Below are 17,057 nucleotides of genomic sequence, written 5' to 3'. Positions count from 1 at the left end.
TCAGCATGATAAAGTTATTAATTACACTTTGGATGGTGTATCAATACACCCAGTCACTACAAAGATACAGGCGTCCTTCCTAAATCAGTTGCTGTAGAGGAAGGAAACCGCTCAGGGAATTCACCATGAGACCAATGGTGACTTTAAAACAGTTACAGAGTTTAATAGCTGAGATATAAGAAATCTGAGGATGGATCAATAACAATGCAGTTACTCCACAATACTAACCTAAGTGACAGAGTGAAAAGAAAGAAGTCTGTATAGAATAAAAATATTCCAAAACATGTATCCTGTTTGCAATAAGGCACGAAAGTAAAACTGCTAAAAATGTGGCAGAGGAATTATCTTTATGTCCTGAATATAAAGCGTTATGTCTGGGGCAAATCCTACACAACACATCACTGAGTACCACTCATCATTGTGGTGGCTGCATCATGTTATGGGTATGCTTATCATTGGCAAGGACTAGGGAGGTTTTTAGGGTACATAGAAATAGAATAGAGCTGAGCACAGGCACATTTCTAGAGGAACACCTGGTTCAGTCGGCTTTACAACAGACACTGGGAGACAAATACACCTTTCAGTAGGACAATAACCTAAAACACAGGGTCAAATATACAGTGGAGTTGCTTAACAAGACAACATTGAATGTCCCTGAGTGGCCTAGTTACATTTCTGACATAAATCGGCTTAACAATCTATGGCAAAATTGAAAATGGTTGTCTAGCAATGATCAACAACCAACTTGACAGAGCTTAAAGAATTTTTAAAAGAATAATGTGCGAATATTGTTCAATCTAGGTATGCAAATACTTACCCAGAAAGACTCACAGCTGTAATTGTTGCCAATGGTGATTCTAACATGTATTGACTCAGGAGTGTGAACGCTTACGTAAATGAGATATTTCTGTAATTCATTTTCACTAGATTTTCATTTAAATTCCACCCCTGTGCACACCATTACAACAAGCTAAATATACCACAATAATCACATCGGAGAAACAGAAGAACCTGTGTGCGTGGAAAGGCCGGATCAGCGTCACACATTGAAAATACAAATGTCACTGATCGGACATGCTTTGATACGAATGAGCCCTATCAAATCTCAGAAACCTTCTCAGGACTCTTTTGAGGGCAGTAGGAGGGAAGGATGCATTCTTAAAGTATTAAAACAGGTCCCAAACTGGCCCTGTCCACTGCCCACTGAGTCACCACTTCCTGCCTGACTCACAGAGGGTGGAAGGGTGTCGGGGGCAAAGTCCTTGAGACGGGGGCAAAGTCTTTGAGACCCAAAGCAGGTCATTTGAATATTGCACTACTTTGTGCAGAAATCCCCCTCTCCCCCGCTTCAGCTTCCCCATCCAGTATTTTACACGCAAGACTGCAAAAAGGGAGGGGTAAGAACCCAAGCCAACAATGCATGCCATTGGTGCAAGCCCATCCCTGTGCCATCAAGGCCCTAGCAGTGTTTCGTCTTAGAGGAATCCGAAGCCTCCTTTCGCTAATGGCCATGTTGAAACCAGTTTGCTCTCTCTTTCTCTGTCTCTTGCTCTCTCTGTGTCTCTATTTTCTATACCTCCGGTCTGATAGTACACTGCTTAGCATCCCTGGCATCAACAGTCATGTCACATCCCAGGCAACTGTACATGGTAGAAGTCTATGGCAGCACATAAACAAGTAAAAAACAAAGTAAAAATGCAGCACTGGCTCCAAATAGTATAATGTTTCTTTGATGATTTCTAAACTTTGAATCTTTGCGTGCAAGATTTGGTTCACAGCTTGAAGGGATAGTTCTCTCAAAGAACTTGTCAGAATTTGTCAGAGGCGTTCAAATAAAAAAAATCCCATTGTGTGTAGTGTAAGACTAGTTAATATGCAACATAGTCTACAAATCAAACATTGTTAGTGTGACAGGTTGGGCTTCCTGCAAGGATTGAAGCTTGTAGTGATAGAAAGACACCCCTGGTGGATGCAACTTCATGTATATGATCTGACCACATTGCTTCTACAGCTGCTCTCCACATCTCTCTGTGCTAACTAGCTAACCAAATAAAAGGCTAACCACCAGGGCTGCATCTCTACCTCAGGCTAACCTCCCGAAACCCCAGTAGAAAGAGGACGGTGGAAGACAGGATTCTGCATCCTCTCGCTGATGACAGTGTGTCTATGCGGGCGGTTAATGGGGGCACCAGGGGCTCGCTCTCTGGTTTCACTGAGCAAACGCACAGCTGCACCCACCCCGCAAAACCCCAAACCCCCTCCCCGGGACAACTGCAGCAGTTCACAAACAAGGGTGTTGCTGTGCGTGTGAAAGAACCCTACACACTATACACACCCCTCCTGATGCAGGGCTTAGGGGGCCAACAGGGCTTTGATATGCTGTGCATAGCAGTCCAGTATCGGATGCCCCGGGGAAGTTCATTCAAGCACAAACAGAGGACGGACTGAGTTCGTGCACAAAGTATTCAATTGCCAAAACATGCTGTCTTCTTTAGGCACTTCTGCCAACGCGGGGCTTAGCTATCCAAAGTTAGTTCACTAGAGAACTATTCAGAATTGAGATGACGAAATGACAAGCTGTTTTACACAGTATATGCTGGTTAGTGGAGTTGTCAGTTTTGACAGCATTAGAGTCAGATACTGGAGAGTGGTAAACAGGCAATAGCGAATTGGTGCATATGGTGCAACAGCTTTGGGTGATTGGGGACGATAAGTACCCAGCTAGCACATAACGTTCTGAGAACCATATGTTTCTTAGAGCTTGTTGAGAGCGTGGTTAGTTTCCGAATGGGTGGCAAGGAATAAGCTAGTCCTAAATATTTCAAAAACTAAAAGCACTATATTTGGGACAAATCATTCACTAAACCCTAAACATCAACTAAATCTTGTAATGAATAATGTGGAAATGTAGCAAGTTGAGGAGACTAAACTTCTTGGAGTAACCCTAGATTGTAAACGGTCATGGTCAAACAATATTCATACAACAGTAGCTAGGATGGGGAGAAATCTGTCTATAAAAAAAGCACTGCTCTGCACTCTTAACAGCACAAACAACAAGGCATGTCCTACAGGCCCTAGTGTTGTTGCACCTGGACTACTGTTCAGTCCCCAAGTCCAGAATAGATTATGGGAGGTGCACAGTACTACATAGAGCCATGACTACATGGAACTCTATTCCACATAAAGTAACTCATGCAAGCAGTAAAATTATATTTGAAAAACAGATACAAATACACCTTATGGAATAGCAGGGACTGTGAAGCGACACAAACATAGACACATGAATACAAACACACGATAACATACACACTCTACTCACACGTACACATGTATTTTGTGTTATAGATATGTGGTAGTAGAGTAGGGGCCTGAGGTCACACAGTTAATACGTTGTGAAATCTGTTCTGAATGTATTGGTGGCGCAGGGGACTAATTCCATAGTTAGAGGACCGAAGATCATTGGTTTGAATCGCACTGATGCCGCGCCACAATAAAAAATACACGTGTTTGCATAATTAATACCTAAGCAAATGGATTTTCATCTGTGCATGGAGTTCAAAAGGGTCAATTAAGTGTGAATTATTAGAATTCTTATTGAAACATATTCTCAAACGTTACTTAATTACCTATGATTTTTTATTCTCAGAATGTTAATAAAACGTTCAGGGAACCGGAGCAAAACGTTCTCAGAACCTTCCTGCAACTTAAAATGAACGTTACCAGAACAGGCAAAAATCTCACTTCCGTTCTCAAAACTTAAAAATTCAGCTTTACCAGTCAGGAAACTTATGGCTTCGTTCCCATAAACAATGGGAAACCACAAAAGTATGGTCCCACAACTTCCTAGGAACAAAATGTGCTAGCTGGGTAGTAGCCTTGCAAGAGGCTCATAGGAGCAGCTTCATGTACAAGTACACACCCTGGACAGGACGCTAGTCTATAGCAGGGCTTTGGCAGGGTTTGAACCTTGAGTTTATCAACTACATGTACAAGTGTGAATAACTAAGAGTCTTATAGGAGGTTGAGTTTTCATCTGACAAATCCTATAACACAGAACAAAACATATCGCCATCTTTAGATATTTTAAATCTAAAACGTTCAATTATTTCTTCAAATCAAATCAAATTTATTTTCAAATTTCAAATCAAATCAAATTTATTTCAAATCAAATTTATTTATATAGCCCTTCGTACATCAGCTGATATTTCTTCTTAGAAGGCGAATTGAATTCTTAAAAAGTTTGAATGTCAGATCAGTCATTTGTCAGCCCACATTAGCATGTAAATTACCCAGAGGATGTATTTAGCTAAATTGCTAAATTGACAGTGCCATGATCTCTTCCTGTGACATCTGCTTTATAAATCAAGTGAGTTAGTTCATGAGATTTGATTGGACTTGCAGTAGGAATACCTCGACAGGACAGACAGTTTCCTCTACTAGATAATCAAAAATAATTTAGCACTTCCCATTTCCTTTACATTCAGGAGGAACATGAATGACCCTGTGCTGTGTGTGCGTTTGTGTGGGTGCGTGTATTCGACTGTGTGTTCGTGTATGTCACAGTGGTGGGGCAGGACTCCAAACACCTTATCACAAATGTCCTTATGTAGTTACAGTTTTTCTCAATTGCTAAAACACTAAAACCCATTGGCTGAACAAAGTGCTCAGTTGCCTGGACTCATTTAGCTAATTATGCGGTCTGTTGTCAATACCTTGAACTATTTCACATGGTAAAACACAATTTGCAGATCTCACTTAGACTTTTCAGCAAATCTCTAAACACATTCTCATTCTCAAAACACATTCTGCACTCTAATGCACATGTCATCCATACTGGTAAACACAAGTGGCAACAATCAAATACAAATAGAGAACATATGTCATTGATTGAACACAACCACTCAAAATTGATTTAACCTGTTTAAAATGATGCGACACAACCAATATAAGCCAGTTCAGAGAGCAAACAGGTTGTTGAAGGTGGGAAGGAGAAAGTCTGAGAATGGATACTGTAGTACAGTGCATTGTAGGCTGTATACTGTACAATGGACAAATTGTATGGCCCTGAACATTGTGCTTTCCATTTATTAACAGTACTGACTGCTCAATAGATTTTGACTGGTTGCAGGTTCATATCAACAAAGAACAAGAATTACAGTATCACAGAGACAAAGGACAAGTTTGTGAGATGCAGGGTACAGTACTGTAAAAATAGGGGTACAAGGAGGAGGAAGAACAAAAAACAAAATTGCAAAGAGCAAAGCAGAGTAGTCATTTCTGATCAATTTTGAGCTACTATAATAGAACATGTTTTCGTTCATCAAAAGACAATGACGGAAAAATATGAATATTTTTTTAGATTAAAAATGTACTTCTCCCTGAAAATTGTATGTTTTGAACAATAACCTCACACTCAACGTCAACAAAACTAAGGAGATGATTGTGGACTTTAGGAAAAAGCAGAGGGAACACCCCCTTATCCACATCGATGGAACAGTAGTTGAGAGGGTAGTAAGTTTTAAGTTCCTCTGCGTACACATCACAGACAAACTGAATTGGTCCACCCACACAGACAGCATCGTGAAGAAGGCGCAGCAGCGCCTCTTCAACCTCAGGAGGCTGAAGAAATTTGGCTTGTCACCAAAAGCACTCACAAACTTCTACAGATGCACAATCGAGAGCATCCTGTCGGGCAGTATCACCGCCTGGTACGGCAACTGCTCCACCCACAACCATAAGGCTTTCCAGAGGGTAGTGAGGTCTGCACAACGCATCACCGGGGGCAAACTACCTGCCCTCCAGGACACCTACACCACCCGATGTCACAGGAAGGCCATAAAGATCATCAAGGACAACAACCACCCGAGCCACTGCCTGTTCACCCCGCTATCATCCAGAAGGCGAGGTCAGTACAGGTGCATCAAAGCAGGGACCGAGAGACTGAAAAACAGCTTCTATCTCAAGGCCATCAGACTGTTAAACAGCCACCACTAACATTGAGTGGCTCCTGCCAACACACTGACTCAACTCCAGCCACTTTAATAATGGGAATTGATGTAAAATATATCACTAGCCACTTTAAACAATGCTACTTACTGTAATATAATGTTTACATACCCTACATTATTTATCTCATATGTATACATATATACTGTACTCTATATCATCAACTGCATCTTTATGTAATACATGTATCACTAGCCACTTTAAACTATGCCACTTTGTTTACATACTCATCTCATATGTATATACTGTACTCGATACCATCTACTGCATCTTGCCTATGCCGCTCTGTACCATCACTCATTCATACATCTTTATGTACATATTCTTTTTCCCTTTACACTTGTGTGTATAAGGTAGTAGTTTTGGAATTGTTAGCTAGATTACTTGTTGGTTATCACTGCATTGTCGGAACTAGAAGCACAAGCATTTCGCTACACTCGCATTAACATCTGCATGTGACAAATAACATTTGATTTGATTTGATTTTCTATTTTTCAGGGTATTGTAAACTGACTGCTTGAGAGTGTATATCATCACTTTGTTTATGATTTGAGAGCAGTGTTTGATTTTGAACACAGGTAAAACTGTTTTGAGGCGAATGTTTCATTTTGCAAGAGGAGTCAGAGGTTATGTAAATAGTGCTTGAAGATGAGGTTTTGTGTTTAATGTTTTCAGGAAATGGAGCAAGGTTTCAGAAATTGTGTTTTAGCAATTGAGAAAAACTGTAATTCAATGAACCTTCGGCTAGTGTGAACGTGAAGCTTTGGAGTTGGAAACTTTTACCGGTAGAGAGAGAATGAGTGAGTAGGTCTATGTTCTTAGTGAAGATTTATAGTTGTCTTTATCTAGATTGATTCAAATTGATATGGTTAGTTTGTCTTTGCATGATCTGAGCATTGAGAGAGAGAGAGAGAGAGAGAGAGAGAGAGAGAGAGAGAGAGAGAGAGAGAGAGAGAGAGAGAGAGAGAGAGAGAGAGAGAGAGAGAGAGAGAGAGAGAGAGAGAGAGAGAGAGAGAGAGAGAGAGAGAGAGAGAACAAACGCAGCTGCTGTGTCTCTTGTCATCTGTGGTGTGTCGTCTGCCTTTCACCTGACCCACTCAGCTGTATACCAGGACAACCTGCCTTACTTTTAAACACACTTTGCCTGGGAAACTGCTCCAGTATGGGGTCCCATAATGAGTCTAGTCCTCTACCAACTACTTATCTCCCTACCTAATAGGCTTGGGTGGTATACCGTATACACGGTATAAAAGGGAATTTTGAAGTACTGACGGTATGACTTTCAATACCGTCCCCCAAAAATGTGATTGTTCGTTTACAAAGAGCACATGGGGCTTAGCAAATGTGACGTGACGATCCACTGTTGAGCAGCACAAGAGAGGAGATCAAGTTACACAAGGAATTCACAACTAATGTTTGCCAGCTAAGTTAACTATCTAAGATGTGCCAAGTACATTTTCTCCAGCTCAGAGCTCCAGCTATGCATTTTGGTTTGCTAACTTGCTAGCTATAACATTAGGTGTCTAGCTTGCAATGTCAAGCTGCTTGATTACAGCAAAGATAATCAATCTCCTTCTGGATCAAGTGTGAGTAGCCTTTTGAGATAGATAGTATAATATATAGTATATATATAATATATAATACTATCGATAATATATAGATAGTATATAGATAGTATAACTTTATGAGCCAGGTTGTCTGTCCTTGCATTTGGTTTATGTTCGCTTGCACTTATTAGCATATAGCTAGCGTCAGCTAAAGGAATTCGCTAGTATTTTGTTAGCATTTGTTAGTATAAGAAATAATAAAAAAATGTGCCCCTCTGCCGGTAATAACGTATACCCCGTTATGGTACAGGAACTGTATGAAGGTATGGAAATCTAATGCTTTAAGACATAGCGTTTCAATCAGTAATGTAGTGCTAGAAAAATTGGTGGGTAAACTTTGATTGGCAGTCACGGTGCAAAAAATTACGTTCGCTATACTTTCAATGCATTTTTTCCCAAAAGGTTGGTAAACTTTACCCTCCACTGCATCACTGGGTTCAATGTACTTGCTATAGAAGATGTAGAGCAGAATTGGGGAAAATTCTATTTAATTTCACATCAAGAAATACATTGGAAACCATAACAGAGCTAAACAAATGTCTAGAAAATGTCAACTACTGTATGTGAACTACTACAGTAAGACACTGTTCAGTGAAGTACCAGGCACAAGCAGTGAGAGGCACAGCCTAATTAAGAGTGTGTGTGTGTGTGTGTGTGTGTGTGTGTGTGTGTGTGTGTGTGTGTGTGTGTGTGTGTGTGTGTGTGTGTGTGTGTGTGTGTGTGTGTGTGTGTGTGTGTGTGTGTGTGTGTGTGTGTGTGTGTGTCGGTTGCCACTTACCATGCTCACTAATGTCTCCAAAGCTTACGGTGTTCAAATGGTCTTTCTCTTAGCAGCCCCTTGCCACTGTTTATTGGGACAGGTGATGCATTCAGAAAAGCTGTACAATTCCCCTATCTGAGATATCTACTGCAGCCATCTTCCTCCACATACAACACCCATTCTGCCAGTCACATTCTGTTAAAGGTCCCCAAAGCACACACATCCCTGGGTCGCTCCTCTTTTCAGTTCGCTGCAGCTAGCGACTAGAACGAGCTGCAACAAACACTCAAACTGAACATTTTTATCTCTTCATTCAAAGACTCAATCATGGACACTCTTACTGACAGTTGTGGCTGCTTTGCGTGATGTATTGTTGTCACTACCTTCTTGCCCTTTGTGTTGTTGTCTGTGCCCAATAATGTTTGTACCATGTTTTGTGCTGCTATCATGTTGCGGTGCTACCATGTTGTTGTCATGTTGTGTTGCTACCATGCTGTGTTGTCATGTGTTACTGCCTTGGTATGTTGTTGACTTAGGTCTCTCTTTATGTAGTGTTGTGTTGTCTCTCTTGTCGTGATGTGAGTTTTGTCCTATATTTATATTTTATTTATATTTGTATTTTTAATCCAATCCCAGCAGGAGGCCTGTTGCTTTTTGGTAGGCCGTCGTTGTAAATAAAAATGTGTTCTTAATTGACTTGCCTAGTTAAATAAAAAATAAAAAATAAAAAATGCCAAGTGATCCCTGCACAACACATAAGCTCACACAACCCAATAAAGCATCGCACTTTAAAGGGGGATTCCACTAATGGTCAAACGTGTTTGGGGAAACAAAAAACATTAGGATATACTCATAAACATGTATGTTGACAGATGTTGAGAGGATACAGCATTTTTGCTCATCCCATAACCCCAAAAAAGGTAACTTGTTCCATTTGATGCCCCACTTGTGTTAGCTGTGATTGATTGAGCTTTCCTGTCTCAAAACTGTCCAGCCCCGTCTATCCGGTACTCCAAGCCGACTTGAGCATACGCGCAAATTATTTGAAAGACTTTAAATACTACTTGAGCCCAGGTCTGGCCAGTGTTCACATATCATTTCACCTAACGCTCTAGTTTTCATAATCAGAAGTGAGATTAGAACCAAAGGAGGTCGGTCGTTGGTTCCAGACAGTCAGACATCAGGGGATGAGGAGGGTCAGACAGTAAGGATGGGAAGTGTGGCTGCCACCAGAGACAAGAGAGCAGGAAATGACAGTAAAGTCGCCCGTTTATGGCGGCTTCCAGGCAGTGGACTTGGATACGAAGAGGCCTGGAGTGAAAATATAGAGTTACACACTTTGCTGCCCTGAGGACCCAGACAGCAGAGAGGTAGGCGCCAACCGTGAAAGCCTTAGTCATAACGCCAAAACGATGTTATCTTATGACAAATTGTATTATAGAATGTTATGCCATTGTGCAGTTAAAAAAGATGTCTATTAGGGAAAGTATGCTAATGGGTAACTCCTCTGTCACTCGGTGGCATCGTTGCCATTGTTATCGACATTCTGCTGACACCGCAGCCATGTTGATGCCTGACTGATGACTAATGCCCAGTCTTTCTGAACGGGGGCAAATGACTGTTTTGTCTAAATTACACTAAAGTGGCTTGGAAATATGATTACTAAAGTAGGCAAATAATTATTAGGAAACAACTTTGCCATCCTTATGATGCAGGGCAAGTTTACTTTAGAGAGATGGCAATGTTGCCATTAGGTAGTAAAATTTGTAAAAAAATATCTAGCAATGCTAATATTTGCTAGCTAAAATTCAGTGCTGTCCCCTCAATCTTAGGTGGCTAGCTAAAGTTATACTGCATCTAAAGTCAATCTGGTGACATCACAATGATGACAAAAGGTTTTCCTACTAATTATTTGCCTCCTTTTTAAATGTCATCGTTTCCAAGACACAGTAATGCACTTTAGATGAACTCTTCATCAACGCCCACTGGGAATGCATTGAGTAGAATGTTCAGTTGGGCATCAGTCCTAAAATGAACGTTCAAAACAATATTGTGACAAAACGTGCAACCTGGTTTCAAGTCCTGGGTACCGTTGAGCCATTGACCCTGAAAACAGCTCACTTGATTCAGACCTTAGTGCAAATGTTCCACTGTACAATTATCCCTGTTGCCCGGCAATTGACCTCTGTTACGCTGATCAAGCTGCCAAATTTGGGACTTAGGATCAAATTGTACTACTGCTGCCAACAATGTTAGAGCGTCTTTAACAAGACTGATCTCAAATAGACACTTCATCTGAACACATACTGTATACCAGTATGATTCCTGATTGAATAATCTGTCCCTTCTAGGGTTTACGGGTTGGCTCTATACCCTGATATCTAATACAGAGGTCTGCAATGCTCTTTGAAGTTAAGCGTGTGCCCTCTTTGACTTTTAGAGAAAAGTAATGTTGTCATAAGAGAAGAATTTCCAATTATGAGAACTTGCTCAAATAAAGTGTAGATTACATTTGCTGGGTCTACGTCAGTGATACTTACTATAGAGAGTGAACTGTGAATGTGATGGGGATAGGCTACCTCTTCATGCCATCCTCATCCATTTAGCCATGTTTAGCTAGCTAGAACATGGGCAAAACTAAATTTAACTTGATTAGAACATGGGCGAAACCAACTTTAGCTACCTAGAACATCAGTGAAATTGACTTTAGCTAATTAGAACATGGGTGAGAATATGTTTAGCTAGAACATGGGCAAAACCAAATATAGCTGGATAGGAACATGAGTGAAACCAATGTTAGCTAGCTAGAACATGGGTGAAACCAATGTTAGCTAGCTAGAACATGGGTAAAATCTACTTAAACTAGCTAGAACATGGGTGAGACTAAGTTTAGCTAGAACATGGGTGAGACTAAGTTTAGCTAGAACATGGGTGAGACTAAGTTTAGCTAGAACATGGGTGAGACTAAGTTTAGCTAGAACACGGGTGAGAATATGTTTAGCTAGAACATGGGTGAGACTAAGTTTAGCTAGAACATGGGTGAGACTAAGTTTAGCTAGAACATGGGTGAGACTAAGTTTAGCTAGAACACGGGTGAGAATATGTTTAGCTAGAACATGGGTGAGACTAAGTTTAGCTAGAACATGGGTGAGACTAAGTTTAGCTAGAACATGGGTGAGACTAAGTTTAGCTAGAACATGGGTGAGACTAAGTTTAGCTAGAACACGGGTGAGAATATGTTTAGCTAGAACATGGGTGAGACTAAGTTTAGCTAGAACATGGGCAAAACCAAATTTAGCTGGATTAAAACATGGGAGAATCCAACGTTAACATGGGAGAATCCAACGTTAGCTAGCTGGAACATGGGTGAAACCAAGAAGATAGCCGGGGCCTGCTTTCCCTTTAAGATGGTTTCCTCTAGGTTTCTTCCTTCCAGGGAGTTTTTCCTAGCCAATGTGTTTCTTCTTCTGCTTGCTCTTAATTACCATATTTAATCTAAATTAAGATAGAAATGCTAAACCATTTAAGTTCTTATATTATATATTCCATATTCTAAAGTGTAAAACCCAACAACATACATCCGAAACATCACATTACTATGTAGGAGTCAGAGTATGCTACGTGGGATAGGGTGTATAATTAAGCAATAATGCCCGAGGGGGTGTGGTATATGGCCAATATACCACAAACCCCAGAGGTGCCATACTGCTATTATCAAATGGTTACCAAGGTAATTAGTGCAGTAAAAATACATGTTTTGTCATACCTGTGGTATATGATACCACGGCTGTCAGCCAATCAGCATTCAGGACTCGAACCACCCAGTTTATAATTGAATGAAGATCAGTAATGTAATTATTTGGTGGGTGCTTATATTTGTCCAAGTGTGTATTATACGCATGTTCGAATAGGACATTTTATTTCTCAATTCTCAATTCTCCCTGAGACACCTTCAAAGAGTGGGGTCGTGGCCAGCGTCTACCATTATCAACGGCAACCCTGGAGCAATTAGGGTTAAGTGCCTTGCTCAAGGGCACATCAACTGATTTTTCACCTTCTCAGCTCGAGGATTCAAACTAGCAACCTTGGGGATATTGGCCCAACACTCGCTAGGCTACCTGCCACCAGCAGATCACTGCCGAGTGCAAAACTAAATCGGATCTCAATCCAATTGCACATACAGTATGCTACTATGTGATCTACTATACAATACATCTGCATCTATATCATTCAATTCAGATATGTAATACAGTACCACCCAGGGAAAAACAAAAAAACAACTGACCTGCAATAAACCCAAACATGATTTTAATCCTGTATCACATTTATATATAAAAAAATGATATAGAGTACACATCCTCGCATGAATATACCATGAGAATTTTTCATTGTTGCAACTGTGGTTTGGATTTGTAAAGGTAACTCAGACCGCATGAAAGACGGGTTCATTTTACAGTCGGCTTTGTCAAGAATTGTTGTAGATTTTTGGAAGTGGGAGACATTGAGGCCGGCAGTCTAGCTCTGCATGTCTACTGAGATTTGTCATGCCATTGTAATAATGGTGTAAAGACAATGGAGAAAGGGGATGGATAAGTCCATCCTGCAATACTAGATGGGAGTTTTAAACAAACAACCAAAAAAGTTTTGTTATAGTGGAGAGGGATTGGGCTTTATCAAATATGAGCTCAGTTCAACTCAAAAGGTGAGTTTCAAGGTGGGAGAAATACATTCTTGATGAAAAGCTACAGTACTTTGCCCCTTAGAGACACCATAAGGAGCACCCAGAACTTCCCCCTCCCTTAAGAATAAGAGTATGTTACATTGACAGGTCCAGAATGATTCTGTCTCAGAAAAATGACAGAGCGCTTTAGGAGTAACTAGGGTGGGCTCCCTCACATTTATTTCTTTGTGAGGCTAAAGAACTTCTGCCCCCTTCTTATAGCCGTTCAGTACACACGGACATGTGTTCCTGTCAGTCATGGCACATCTCCATTTGTCCTCCCCTTACACTCTGTTCTCTCCCCCAAATATCTCACATTCATTTCAAGTGTTTAATTATTCATGAATTATTACAACTCTAATGTTAAAGAGTGCAGAGGCTGGTATTTAATCAAACCTGTAATGTGGAAAAAGTCACTATTCTGTACTGCAAAATCACACATTTCATATAGAACATCTTTGTTTTGTTTTATGACACCCAGTAAACATTTTCTCAATATTTTCCACACTATGATGCATAACAATCTGGTATTTCACATTGTGGATTTCACAGCATGTAATTGATTGCATTTCCAGCCGTAGGCTCTATGGAACCATGAAATACACCATACTGTGTGTTGTATCACTCATTGTACTGCAGTAACATTGAATATCACTCTGACCAAATCTCATGATCTTCCTAGTCCTGATTGTGTCCAATCTCTGCATCATAAATGTATGTTTTACATACATCGTCAAGTTTGGAGAAAATAATATAGCTAGCTAGGCATTTACACAAATAAGAATAGGAAACCAGCAAAAATGTGGAAGCATCTGTAACAGCCTTGCTTATTTTTATCTGTCCCAGGGAGTCTGTGTCCATGGCTGAACCCTTTAATTATAAAAAGGAATAATGTTGTTTTTATTGCTAGCAGCTGGAGGAGCTTGCCACTCCCAAAAACAAACTGAGCTTGTTATATTATCATAATGATACAGTCGTGGTAAACGGATTAGCCTACTATGATCATGCTCCGGACTTTCTTTCCCGCGCCCACTCCCATTCAACTTACTGTGTTAGCAACGGCCTGTACTTCTGTTCTTTACTAGCAGTGTTAGGGAGTAAGTGGAGCAACCTTGATTTAGCCTTGAAGACTTGGCGTCGGCTCCCTAAGATAATGCCTACCCACTGGGCACAGACGTCAGTTCAAAGTCGAGTTTTGACATACATTTGGTTGAGTTGTCAATTAACGTGAAATCAACAGCAAAAAAGTTCAGTGTCATTGGATTTTTTTTAAATGCCCTTACGCGGAAACAACTTTGATTCAACTAGTTTTTGCCCAGTGGGTAAGCTTTAACTCAGCAGGCTAACACAGTCTTATGGCATGCAGGAAACACAGTTTCGAACCCCTGTTTGTCACATACTACACAAGAAAGCAATAATCAACACATATATATAGCTTGGACAAACTGTCATGTCTAGTCTAGATGCTGACACTCTTTTCCACTGTCTATTCACCTGACATAGTCAATATTTGGCCATGGTTTACACTTGTGGTCATCTCTCTCATCTTGTTACATGAAAGAGCGTATGCAAGGAACTGTCCCGTTATCTGGTTTTAATGTCCATTCTAGAATTCCCTCCTAGCCAATCAGAAACTAATATTCAACAATGCTGTGGTATGAAACAGTATAACATCATCGTATACCAATGTGAGTCTCTCTCCGGACACTTTGTGCCCTTTTCTTCCATTCACTGCAGGTCACATGACTGTGGCAGCGAGACAATGATCACCATACTGCAGGAGCCTCGCGCTCCGCTCGTCACTGCCCCCGGGACACTAGGCGGCAAGATTTCTCCAACTAAAATAGTTCCACCCTGTGGCACTTACTGGCATGGGCTTAATTCAATGGTTTGGTACACACATTCTCCTTGTTAACTCATTGGAAGCTTTCTATTCAGAGTCTGTCTCGCTTTGAAAAGATGAAGGAGGATGGATGATGTGACAAAGGCATTTTAAGGCACTCAAACACAGGCACACAAACGCACACGCACACGCACACACACACACACACACACACACACACACACACACACACACACACACACACACACACACACACACACACACACACGTAGACATAAGAATAGAATATGGGCAGAGAGACACATGCACGTGTAACAGGAGAAACTCAGGTCCCATGAAACTCATGCAGATGTGTGCACAAGCGCCAACATACCCTGAGTGTACAAAACATTAGGAACATCTTCCGAATATTTGCACCCCCTTTTGCCCTCAGAACAGCCTCAATTCGTCGGGGCATGGACTCTACAAGGTTTTGAAAGTATTCCACAGGGATGCTGGCCCATGTTGACTCCAATGCTTCCCACAGTTGTGTCAAGTTGGCTGGATGTCATTTGGATGGTGGACCATTCTTGATACACACGGAAAACTGTTGAGCGTAAGAAACCCAGCAGTGTAGCAGTTATCGACACTCAAACCTGTGCGCCTGGCACCTACTACCATACCCCCATTCCAATGCAGTTCGTTCAATAGTTTGTCTTGCACATTCACCCTCTGAATGACAGACACAATCCATGTCTCAATTATCAAGGTGACATCAATAAGGGATCATAGCTTTTACCTGGATTCCCCTAGTCAGTCTATGTCATGTAAAGAGCAGGTGTTCCTAATGTTTTGTACACTCAGTTTACATACAGTGCCTTCTGAAAGTATTCAGACCCCTTCACTTTTCCACATTTTGCTACGTTACAGCCTTATTCTAAAATGGAATAAATCAATCAAATATCCTCAGCAATCCACACAAAACACCCCATAATAACAAAGACAAAACAGGGTTTTAGACATTTTTGCACATGTATTAAATATAAAAAACAGAAATACACAAGTATTCAGACCCTTTGCTATGAGACTCGAAATTGAGCTAAGGTGCATCCCTATTTCAATTGATCATCCTTGAGATGTTTCTACAACTTAATAGGAGTCCAGCTGTGGTTAATTTAATTGATTGGACATGATTTGGAAAGGCACACACCAGTCTATATAAACGTCCCACAGTTGACAGTGCATGTCAGAGCAAAAACCAAGCCATGAGGTCAAAGGAATTGTCAGTAGAGCTCAGAGACAGGATTGTGTCTAGGCACAGATCTGGGGAAGGGTACCAAAACATTTCTGCAGCATTGAAGGTCCCCCAAAACACAGTGGCCTCCATCATTCTTCAATAGAAGAAGGCCACTCCTCAGTAAAAGGCACATGACAGCCTGCTTGGAGTTTGCCAAACGGCACCTAAAGGACTCTCAGACCATGAGAAACAAGATTCTCTGGCCTGATGAAACCAAGACTGAACTCTTTGGCCTGTAGGCCAAGCGTCATGTCTGGAGGAAACCTGGCACCATCCCTACGGTGAAACATGGTGGTGGCAGCATCATGTTGTGGGGATGTTTTTCAGAGGCAGGGACTGGGAGACTAGTCAGGATAAAGGCAAAGACGAACGGAGCAAAGTACAGAGAGATCCTTGATGAAAACCTGCTCCAGAGCGCTCAGGACCTCAGACTGGGGCGAAGGTTCACCTTCCAACAGGACAACAATCCTAAGCACACAGCCAAGACAACACAGCTTCGGGACATGTCTCTGAATGTCCTTGAGTGGCCCAGACAGAGACTTGAACCCAATCGAACATCTCTGGAGAGACCTGAAAACAGCTGTGCAGCAACCCTCCAAATCCAACCAAACAGAGCTCGAGAGGATCCCAAATACTGGTGTGCCAAGCTTGTAGCATCATATACAAGAAGACTCCAGGCTGTAATCGCTGCCAAGGTGCTTCAACAAAGTACTGAGTAAAGGGTCTGAATACTTATGTAAATGTTATATTTCAGTTGTTTATTTTTAATACATTTACAAAAAAATCAAAAAACTATTTTTTGCTTTGTCATTATGGGCTATTGTGTGTAGATTGATGAGGGGGGA

At 41.1% G+C, this 17,057-nt stretch overlaps 2 protein-coding genes across 2 annotated transcripts in view; one reads left to right on the top strand and one right to left on the bottom strand.

Moving 5' to 3' along the window:
• LOC118387281 (E3 ubiquitin-protein ligase MARCHF3-like) overlaps nucleotides 1-17,057 on the top strand; it is a 441,656-nt gene that overhangs the window by 342,778 nt on the left and 81,821 nt on the right. The gene's annotated exons all lie outside the window — the stretch shown is intronic.
• The window catches only part of megf10 (multiple EGF-like-domains 10), a 99,995-nt gene that overhangs the window by 81,667 nt on the left and 1,271 nt on the right, over nucleotides 1-17,057 (bottom strand). The gene's annotated exons all lie outside the window — the stretch shown is intronic.

The sequence above is a fragment of the Oncorhynchus keta genome, chromosome 9, assembly GCF_023373465.1.
Source record: "Oncorhynchus keta strain PuntledgeMale-10-30-2019 chromosome 9, Oket_V2, whole genome shotgun sequence".
In the NCBI taxonomy this organism is placed as follows: Eukaryota; Metazoa; Chordata; class Actinopteri; order Salmoniformes; family Salmonidae; genus Oncorhynchus; species Oncorhynchus keta.
This window is presented reverse-complemented; position numbering and strand designations above follow the sequence as displayed.